At 35.1% G+C, this 12,048-nt stretch overlaps 1 long non-coding RNA gene across 1 annotated transcript; it reads right to left on the bottom strand.

Moving 5' to 3' along the window:
- Positions 1-598: 598 nt before the first annotated feature.
- Positions 599-5,043, bottom strand: LOC112180048. The gene is made up of 3 exons (XR_002928034.2): positions 4,585-5,043; positions 4,184-4,334; positions 599-765 (listed from the first exon to the last, which is right to left on the bottom strand). It is a non-coding gene; the product is annotated as an uncharacterized LOC112180048 (long non-coding RNA).
- Between the last annotated feature and the right edge of the window lie 7,005 nt (positions 5,044-12,048).

The following is a 12,048-nucleotide window of genomic DNA, read 5'->3' as shown; positions in this document are numbered from 1 at the left end:
TCCTCTAGAGCTCTACCATAATGCACAACAAGATCATACCACCATACTGAATCTCATGAACATGGAAGCACCAAGACGCTTTCAATACACTCTTAAAATCGTACTTTAGTTCCTCCTAAACAAGCGCACAATACATAACTGTCAAGCTTATGGCCTCCATTCGTTATAATTCGAGCTTTCCCATAAGAAACACCAAGCGAGCACACAAATGCGGGGTGACAGAAGTTGGTTCATACAGCCAGCAGATAACTGAACTCAGTTTTCACACAGTGCACTTCAGTTGCGCAACTTGTTCTTCCATTTGGCCTAGGATAGAGCCTGGTGAAAAATTGCAAATTATGCCAAAACAATAAAGTCAGCCACATCATTCCTGTCTTGTTTTTTTTTCTTTTTCTTTTTGGGCCTTTTGGCTCCCATTTATCCAAATAATAATAATAATAATAATAATAAAGCCAGCTATCAGGAAAAAATGCCGCAAGTAAATAACCTATAGAGCAGAGACTACAGAAGAGTACACTGCATTTGAAAACTGGTTGAATCTAGTCAAAGAGGAACACTAAAAGGGAAGAGGAAGAAGTGGTTTGAAGAACTTGCAATGATTTCAATAATTGGCTGTACTTGTACTTAGAACTTGGATGGGAATAATCATGTGCAACTGTAACTTCAAACACGTCTCAAGGCACATGTAACCCCTAAAACTTGGAACCATAGTTATCCACTTGTGCTAGCTAGTTGAGTAAGACGTTGCATAGCTTCAATCCAGACCTGCATTTCAAGAAGATGGTTGGTTGAGGGAAAGGAAGAGAGAAGGATAAACAAGATTGATTCATTTTCTCAATGCTTCAAACAGCTTTTCTACAATACACAATTGCACCCTAGCTACATCTTTATAAGCAAGAGCTAGCTTAATTGTCATCCCTCTTCTTTATGTAAGAATTACTACTGCAACCTACTTTTCCTGAAGTTGTTAACATTGGGGTTACATATATATCAACACTAGAACAAAAACCAAAAGTTAACAATTGGAACTCTGTTAAGAGGATGATTATGTCACGCCCCTGATTTTACACACATGAAAATCGATATATATAACCCCATAATTATATATGCGTGAACGTCCAGTCATCAATACAAAATACCTGGAATCTTTTTCCCTTTAACTTACACAGATATTGATGCCCTGAACCCTCAAAGTTAATATAAACTCGCTCCATAGAGTTATATATTACAATGCTTACGAAATAGATTGTCAACAACAAAATAAAACGTAAATGCAGCTCAGAGTAACTATACAACGGAAGTCCTTAATCAACGGTAAAGTTACAAAAATGGCATCCTACCGTAAAGCCGCAAAGGCGCTACCTCCGCTTCAGCCCCGATTATCCTAACCTGCAGGATTAACCCCTACACCGTTTGAATAGTGTACCGGGTTGCCACACAACAAACCCGGTAAGCTTTTGCAAGCCCGTATGAGTAACTCAAACCACACACAACTCACGCCAAAAATAAGGAAAACAACTCACGCTTTAATTCCTTAAAACACGAAATAAAGGAGAATAACTCACACTTTAATTTCCTTTCAAATCGAAATAAAAGAAAGCAACTCACACCTTGTTTCTTTTTAAAACGAAACATAGAAAACAACCCACACTTGATTTCTATCAATAAAACATAGAAAGCAACTCACACCTTGATTTCTATCAATAAAACATAGAAAACAACTCACACCTTGAATTCTATCAATAAAACATAGAAAGCAACTCACACCTTGATTTCTATCAATAAAACATAGAAAACAACTCACACCTTGAATTCTATCAATAAAACATAGAAAACAACTCACACCTTGAATTCTATCAATAAAACATAGAAAACAACTCACACCTTGAATTCTATCAGTTGTACCATAAGCGTACCATAGAAAGCAACTCACACCTTGATTTCTATCAAATCGTTAATAAGGAAATCAACTTGCACCTTGTCCCCTTAAAAACCATTAATAAGGAAGCAACTCACACCTTGTTCCCTAAAAATACGTAATGTCATGAGTTGTAAATAACCAATTCCCGTTACCCCATGAATTACCTATATGGCAGACAGATTAGAGCTCTAACTGAAAAACGTAACCACTCGTCCGGCCAAAGACGTGGTCACCTGGTATTCTGCCCAAGGTCTCAGACCTTCGATCCTCGGGCCGCAATGTCCCTTGGAGCAAAACATTAAAGGAGTCGCATTGGACCCAAAATGTTACACAAATCACAACGCTTTTGAAAACAATCGAAATCAACATTTCCATAATTATTGTTTTCCGAAAAAGCCATAACACAAAACAATAAAAAACATCAATTCATGCCTATTGTTTTCATACCCAAATCTCAACACTTTTCTCAAATCTCAACGCTTTTCAAAACAAATCGAAATCAATCATTTCCACAAATCATTTGTTTTCCAAAAGCCACACCCCAAAACAATAAAAAGCATCATTTCATGCATATTGTTTTCATAAATCCACAAACCACCAAAACATATATATTTCACGTAAACATATATCTACTAATACATGAATACGTATGTATATATATACATCCCATAATATATATATACACACACGTAATCATCTACTCTAAAGTGCCACTAATACCATCTATAGTTTGCAGTTAACTAAATAACTCTCAAAACAATAAGGGTATTCCCGTTCGTGAAATGAACTTCGTGAGATTACTCACCTCAGAATCCCGCTGCGTTTTCTATACAGAACCGAACTAGTACACTATCACCAACAACTCGTCCAATTCACCTTCTAGAAGCACCTATTCACCAATGATCTCAAATCAGTAACGATTCATAACCAATTTTAAGTCCGAAACCCCTGTTTTGAACTAAAATCCCCCAAAGTGGCGCCAATCGAGGCAAAACCACATCCGAGACCTCCCAAAGTCTCCGGAATACGCCCACGATCGATGTGACCAAACCACAAGTCGATCGGACGCTCAAATCCTCACGGATCGAATAAATTCACCGATATGAAACGGTAAAAATCCTAACAATTCCATACGAACTCCAAAATTTGCATATTATATATCGAAACGCTCGTATCAACGAGTAGAACATATATAATACCAAAAACAGTTCCTTAAGTGGCCGGAACACCGCCGGAACACCGCCACAGACGGTGGTGCACCGCCGCCGGCCAAAAACTCATTATTTCACAAAACTCCCAACATCAAAAAGCTTCATCTAAGCATGCTTGTGAATTCTCATAACTGGATCGAAGTCAGAAAACAAGCCTAAGGGATCGAAAACTACCTCACAAGCCGTGAACAGTGATCCAATCCGAGTTGATCGAAGTTTCACGTGAATCGATCCAAACAACCACCAAGGATCGATCAACGAGGCCGCTCTGAGCTCAACCAAGGAATCGTTGAAGCCATGAAGTCGCCGGAGTTGTGTTTTCCGGCCGGGTCCGAAAACACCAACCTGCACCGCCTTCTACCGCCGCTACCACCGAGAATCGGCGCTAGAGAACACCACAGGGACCACCAGACGGCGGAGACGATCCTGTCTGGAAAATTTCGTCGCCGGAGATGGCCGGAGCTCGCCAGAAACGTCGGGTCGGATCGACCGGGTCCGGGTCGGGTCAGTCGAAAAACTTCGATACTGAGGGAGCGGACGAGAGAGAAGAGAGAGAGAAAAAAGGCTTCCGGAAAAGGAAATGAGGAAATGAAAATATATTTCTGATTTTTCCTATATATACTAAAATGGAAACTTTTTCCAATAGCCATAACTTCCTCATACGAACTCCGATTCTCGCGTTCCACATGTCCACGAACTCGTAACGACGCGCTCTACAACTTTCGTGAAGGAAGTTTTCGGAGAATCCCAACGTATAAAAAGTCAACCTTTGGCAACCCCCTAAAACCATACTTTTCAAATAATTATTCGCCCGAAACACTTCCGCTCCATCCACGAGCCACGAAACGTCCAAAAATCACAATTTAGATTCCGGAAAATCCTCGGAAAATAAATACGAATTTCTGGGGCATCACAGATTAATTTATCTTCAGAAACAACCACTAATCAATTCAGAAAGATAAACTCTTGATACTGTTGGATACTTATGACATGACATGAAACTGTGAAAGTACGTGCTAAATTAATAACTCATGGGGGTTTGAAAGCTTACTCTGCTTTAAGAGAGGAGAAGTGATTTAACTTGCACAACATGAGACTCCCACACAGGCGCACTCCCAATGGTAAATCTTTCTCTTGAAACATGAAAGCAATTGCTGAGGCATTGCATGGCTTCAATCGAGTAACTGAATATTTTTTTTATCCTAGAAAACAATGATCAATCAATCAATGCTGAGTATAACAAAAAAAAAACAAAATTTCTATTATTTTTGTAGACATGCTTCAGAAAGCTTTTTCCAGAACAAACAAGACAATCATTTAGCGGCTAGTTTGAATTTCTGTATAGTGAGCGAAATAGTAATGGAGCCATGCGCGCATAAAAATTAGTTTGTAAATAAACTGAGAAATTTGAAAACCATTCAAACAAAGAAAAACAGTCAGAAAGAAGCTTACAAATGACATGTGTTCACGAGCTATTCTGCATTTAGAGCATGTTGACTTCTTCAGAAGCAATGCCTTGATCAGTAAATGCAGCACACATATCACCAGGTTTGTCCTGAAAAGTTGAAGAGATACACATTAAAAAAGAAAATCCAGAAGAGATAATGGATATCATAGGGTTTTTTCTGAAAAGGACAGTATGCACATTGATATTCTGCCAATTTGACATGGGTTTTCCACAATATGCACAAGAGCCATTTAATTTCAATTTTTTTTTTCAGATACTACAAAAATGTTACGTCTGTTGAAACTTCAAACTGTGTATAACCTGTACTTTATTTGCTTAATTAATATTATTGGGCATGCCTCTCCGATACATGCTACCAACCATGCTATTTGAAAATTAAAATGTGGGGAGTATTAGGAAGTGACATTGCCCAACTTCAGCTAAATTCAGTCTAACAATTTGTTTCATGTGAGACAAGGTAGTATGACTGTATAAAACATATGTATCGCAAACCATAGTTAAGTTTTACATGAGCTTTCTCATACTAACTTGAGCAACCAAAGAAAACCTTTATTTTCTTTTATTTCTGTCTCATTTCTATTAATTTGTAGACATGCTTCAGAAAGCTTTTTCCAGAACAAACCAGACAATCTTTAGTGGCTAGTTTGAATTTCTGTATGGTGAGCGAAATAGTAATGGAGCCATGCGCGCATAAAAAGTAGTTTGTAAATAAACTGAGATATCTTGAAAAATAATCAGAAAGAAGCTTACAAATATGGATATCTGGAATGTGAGAAATCTTGGGCCATTCTTCGCCGCTGTCCTTGGTGCATCTTTCCTTTAGAAGTGGACAGCCAAAAATTCGTAGAACCCGTAATTTGGTGAGGCATTGCATTGCTTGGAGTGAAGGTAGATACTTGAGATTCTCACAATCAAAAATAATCAGGCGCTTGAGAGATGCCCAACCACTTTGGTAAAGCCTCCACTTTGAAAGATGGAGTAGTCAACTGTGTCAGCGAAGTGAAGTGTTGAACTTGTTGTTGAGGAAGAGACTTGAGTTTAGGCCACCCGCTCAAGTCTAATTGGTCAAGTTGTTGTGATGGAGCTTGAAAATCAGGTAATGAGTCGAGCTCCTCCCAAACCCAATTGCTCCAGATGAGCGAGGCAGCGCAGCCCTGTTGACAGAGACTTCAATTTCTCACAATCACGAACCTGTAATTGACGGAGGGATGTGCATTCCTCTAAACATGGAATACTCTCTAAGTTATGGAAATCAGAAATCCGCAACTCCTCCAGAGACACAAGGATATGAAACCCACATACCAGACTTTCTATCCCTGCACATTTTCTAATCGCCATTGGCTTCTCGCTGTCCATGTCCCATATCGACAACTCCTTGAGAGATGGGAAATGACTTGCACCCTACTGTTTGACGCGTAAATCCTGTAGGGGTGCAAAGTGTTTGACACGAAAATCCGGTAGGGGTGCAAACTGTCTCTTTTGAGCTTGTGTGCGCAGGCATGCCAGCACCGTGGGGTGCAGTCGTCGGGGTAGTCCCTTAACCTGACTTCTTCTTCAAGCGCTGTGGACGAGGAGAGCACCAACCTCGTCACAAGGTTCTTTTCTCTGCCTTCCGAAAAAGGACTTTTTGCCTTCCTGGTAAGGGCTTTGGTTGTGGTCTCTTGCGTTCACCGAATCGATACTCAACTTTGTTGGCTGAGCAGAGCAATCATTGGGAAGTTGGAGAAAGCACGAGTTTTGCTAAAGCGTGACTTTAGCTTCGCTGGGTTGCGAGGGCGTTACCCTTGCTTTGCTGGTAGTATCGGTGGCAGTAGCACTAATAGCCGGCTCGCGGGGAGACTAGGACTGGAAGCACGGTCGCCGGGTTGGTCTGGTGATGTTGACAGTTGGCTCGCGAGGAGACTAGGACTGGCGTGCGGTCACCGAGTTTCAACAAGATTGAAGGTTTGCTTCGGGGAGGCTTTGTAATCGCTGGAATTAGTTGATTCGAGAGAGGTCCTTTCTGTATCGTCTTTAGCCTCTATATATAGGCTGCTTGTAGATTCACTTTCCAAATATGAATTAAATACTATATTTCAGGCCACAGTTATTGGCCTTGAATCAAATCAAAACTCTTAATAGTTATGATTTGGGCAATGATATATGGCCTCAATGAGGCCTAAGATTTGTGGCCTCAATCCTAGGTGTCAAGCCATGTCACCTATACACCTCACTAATTTGTCAAATCATGTCATGTCATTCTTGAATAAAAAGACTATTTTATCCTTTCAAAATTTAATGGCTCTAAATTATTTTAGCTTTCTTTTAGAAAATATAAATTATTTTATTTTTTTTCTTTTTCTTTTTTTATTATATATATATAATTCGTCTAAAAAAAAATTATATTATATATTTTTGTGAATATATATATATATATATATATTTATCTATAATTCGTCAAATATATATATATATATATATATATATATATATGTTGTTGAATATATAACGGCTCTAAATTATTTTGACTTTCTTCTAAAAAAAATATCGTTTGGTTTTTTTTCCTTTCTTTCTTTTCATTATTTTGGATTTTTTTTCATTATACATATTCAAAAAAAAGTATGGGTGTATATATATATATAATTCGTTAAAAACAAAGTTATATATATATATATAATTCGTCCAAAAAATTTATATATTTTCGATGGAGAATGAATGTGGTATGTATATATATATATATTAATATCGTAATTATAATCCATGAAATCTGGTAAATTAAAGTAATATTTAAATCTTTTAATAAATAAAATTAATGGAAGATTAGTTACCTTACATTAACAAGTTAATTTGAAAAGTCAAAAATTAAATTGGATTCACAAAAATGGAAAGAAAATATATTTAAATCGTAATTTTAACTCATAAAATCTGGTGATTGAAAACCTAGATATCTAAATTGATTGGGAAGTTGATATCTGAAAAGAAATTGCTTAATATGGAATACAATATATTGCACATGAGGAAATTAATTTTTGAAAGTATACTTGTTTTGTTGATCCCAAATTTTTCGATAGACAATAATGATTTATAAATGTGAATGATAGTTTCTATTTTAGTGTAAATATGTCATTAGAAAAAAGTTCCCAGTGAACTCTACTTGTTCATTATTAGCTACTTAGTACTTTTTTGTTCGTATAAGACATGTTAGTACTTAGCTAACTTTCAATTTCAATGTGATGATATATGGCTTCAATTTTAGTGTGAATATGTTATTAGGGAAAGATTCCCGTTGAACTTTACTATTGGCTACTTAGTACTTACTTGTTCGTGCAAGACACACTAGCTTATTTTAAGTTTCAATTGATGATGGCTTCTATTTTAGTGTGAATATGCCATTCGGGAAAGGTCTCTAGTAAACTTTACTGGCTCATTATTAGCTACTTGGTACTTATTGTTCTTGTAAGACATGCTAGCTAACTTTAAATTTCAGTGTGGATGATGACTTCTATTTTAGTGTAATTATGTCATTAGGAAAAGGTCCCCAGTGAACTTTACTAGCCCATTATTGGTTACTTAGTACTTATTTGTTACTGTAAGACAATGTAGATGATGACTTCTATTTTAGTGTAATTATGCTATTAAAAAAAGATCCTCACTAAACTTTACTAGCTCATCATTGGCTACTTAATACTTACTTATTCGTGCAAGACATGTTAGCTCTTTCAGTTTCAATAGATGATAGCTTCTATTTAAGTGTGAACATGCCATTAGGTAAAGGTCTTCAGTGAACTCTACTAGCTCATCATTAGCTACTTAGTACTTATTTGTTACTGTAAGACATGTTAGCTGACTTTAAATTTCAGTGTGGATGATGATTTCTATTTCAGTGTATATATGCCATTAGGGAAAAGTCCCCAGTAAACTTTACTGGCTCATTATTAGCTACTTATTACTTATTTGTTGGTGTAAGACATGTTAGCTGACTTTAATGTTAATGTAGACGATGACTTCTATTTTACACCTTCCTTAATTGCACTTTTTCTTTGATTATTGCTGTGTTATACACCTATTGTTCATTGAATTTCTACATAGTATTAATAACATTATAATTGTTTTTTCATGTAAAAATAAACGAACAGTTGTATTAATGAAGTCTCACTTGACCTTTAAGGAACACTTCCTAATGTTGCGTTTGGATGAGACAATATTAAATTATCGAGAAATTTTGAAATGATGGAATCTAGAATTTTATCAATTCAATTTATTAATGATATTTTCTTACCTCTTCAATTACCAGATTTCATAGGTTTCAATTACGATTTCAATACATTTTCTTGGATTCTAATTTACTCACCACATTTATTTTGTGGTGATATCACCAACCTATTAAAACTTGCCACGTCATGTAGAATTAATTGAATACTTAAAATATAATTTTTTAATAAAATATCATGATAAACTATAATTATGTTTTATAACACGTGGCAATTTTGTATTGTGTGGTGGTATCACCACCAATAATTTGATGGTGAGCAAATTTGAATCCCATTTTCTTTCCATTTTTGTGGATCCAATTTAATTTTTGACTTTTCTAATTAACTTGTTAGTGTAAGGTAAACTAATCTTCCATTAATTTTATTAAATTCATTTATTAAAAGAGTTGAATATTACTTCAATTTACCAAATTTGATGGGTTATAATTAAGATATTAATATGTTTTCTTTCCATTTTTGTGGAATCAATTTTAAATTTGACTTTTTTTTAATCAAATTTTTTTTTTTAATTTTGTGGGTTAGAATTATGACATTAATATATATATATATACACACACACAAACACATATTTGTATATAATTTTTTTTTGACGAATTATATATATATATATATATAATTATATATATAACGAAAAAAAAAAACTAAAATAATATATTTTATTTTTAGATGAAAACCAAAATAATTTAGAGCCATTAGATTTTGGAATGATAAGATAGTCTTTTTACTCAAAAATTACATGGGATGATTTGGCAAATAGGTGATGTGTGTAGGTGACATGACATGACACGTAGGATTGAGGCCACAAATCTTAGGCCTCATTGAGGCCACAAATCATTTTCCTTATGATTTTATCGTATAATAATAAGAGATTGACTCTGTCATAGCAATCTTTTAGGCAAGGTTAATTGCCTTTTAGAATCCTGGATGCAATCTTCCTCTTGGATGCAATAGGATATGCACGTATGTTAATTGCGAATATATCGTCGCGAGGACTCTGTAGGTCGCTGCATGCAATTATATCATCCCTTATTTATTGCAATCAAAGGTGATTGTAACTTACTCAAACTGCTCCACCTTCATGAAACCTTAATTGTACGGCAGACTTGCTCGCTTGCATATGATTGGCAGCGAATGATGGTGGCCCACCATATATAGTCCTTAATTGTCTCACCATGCATGATATATACATCCCTTAATCAATAAGAGTCCATTCTTGCACGTCCCCCTTAATTGTATGGAAATCTTGGCTTCTTCCTCAATTGGTCCACCGTTGGACCTAACATGCATGGGCAACTTTATATACATATAATAAGATTATATATATACCTTCCTAGATTGCATGTTCCTATATGTGCCATTGCACATTAATTGCATGGGCTACATGATTGCTTTCTCTCACTGCACAATCTTGGTAATTAACCAAACAAACCACCATTAATTACCAAATATATGATAATTAATAGTAAATCGTTGAATATCCGGATTTGCCTCAAGATTGCTTGGTCTCCACGTAGGTTTTATTTAGCCTCTAAACAATATATTCCGAGTTTATCTAAAATATATAGCTTTATTCAAAAATATATATATATATATATATATATATATATAGCTTGGGCCACCGATATTGGCCCGGTCTTCTTCGAGTCTCCTCGTCGGGAAAAATATTTATTTTGGGTTCAAACACCTACAATGTTTAATGTTTGCAGTGCTGGAAATAAGACCGTTGTCTCCTTCTCTCGGGTAGCCACAGCAGCCTCGTAAACATGATTGTAACCAATGGCTGAGCTAGAATTTGATCAAGTGGGGCACTCAGATATTTTGAGAAAAAAAAAAAAACACATTTGAAACATAAACTATAGGGATCGTCCAAAACTATATACCAAAATTTTAATTTGAGCACTCAGATGTTTTGAAAAAAAAAAAATTTGAAACATAAATTATATACCAAAATTTTAATAAACATTAAAATATTAGAATAAGATTCCAGTAAAATCATTTTTTTTAAATTACATATTTTATTAATCAAATATTTTTAAATTTTAGAAAACTTTTTATGATGGGATATAAATTGGGAGCTTCTATTCATACCTCCAATATTGGTATTTGGACCTCTCCCTTTTTCAAATAATAGTTGACAAAGTCAACTCATGTCAAATTACCAATAAAGACATAAATAAGGGAAAAAAAATCTCTATAAACAGTAACACTCTTCAACTTGGAAAAAACTTTCTCCTCTAATATAAACGCTAAAATATATATCGCCAAACGTTATTTAACGTTGTAGTCAAAATTTTCAGAATTTGACTTTGTCCTCGTAAAGTGATAGACTTCTTTGCTCACACAGCTGACAATTTACAAGATCTATCACTGTGCGATAAAAAAATAAAAAATAAAATGAGAGAAAATGGGAAATACAAAGACACCTCAGTTGATGAAGCCCTACTCATTCTGAATGCAAACAAACATGTGAACGAGTGGTGACAAAAAGCAGTACTCCACCTCGTTTATATGATAAATGCAACAATGGTAGTTGTCCACAAGATCGATCTTCCCACACATCATCAGTCAGAACAATTTCATGTGGAACTATTCTATAGATATGATGAAAAATTCAACCTTATGATATAAATCTATAGAGAATGCACTAGACTCATGGTTGATTATTGTAATTTCCTCCACTATCCCATACATATCTAAAACAAAAGAACCATGTTCATTTCAAGTTGCTATTGAATTAGTTTAGGGATAATAACACCTAAATGCAATGAAAATAATACTTGGAAAACATAATTGTACGAGATGACGAGCAAACATGGTATTGTTGCCTATACCAATCAAGAGTCGACAATTCATTGAAAAAGTGCTAGCACCTCTGTAACTCGTATATGGAGGATGAACTTCCAAAAAAAAAAAAATTTGCTGCAATTCCAAATCTTCAAAAACTAAAGGAGGTTCAACTAATGATTTTTGAAAGTATGAATAGAATCTTAAAAAAAAAAGAGCTTTTATTGATTTTATTGGACGATGGACATTTTAGGAAGATTAGAGAGGTGTAGATAGCAAAATGGTTATTTGTAAAAGTAAGTGGGGAGGTCCAAATGCCAAATTTGGAGGTATGAATAGAAGCTCCCATATAAATTATCTTTGACTTTTAAAATTAAAAAGAAGTATAGTGTTGTTACTTACAAACGAATAAAA

The sequence above is a fragment of the Rosa chinensis genome, chromosome 7 (genome assembly GCF_002994745.2).
Source record: "Rosa chinensis cultivar Old Blush chromosome 7, RchiOBHm-V2, whole genome shotgun sequence".
Lineage (NCBI taxonomy): Eukaryota > Viridiplantae > Streptophyta > Magnoliopsida > Rosales > Rosaceae > Rosa > Rosa chinensis.
This window is presented reverse-complemented; position numbering and strand designations above follow the sequence as displayed.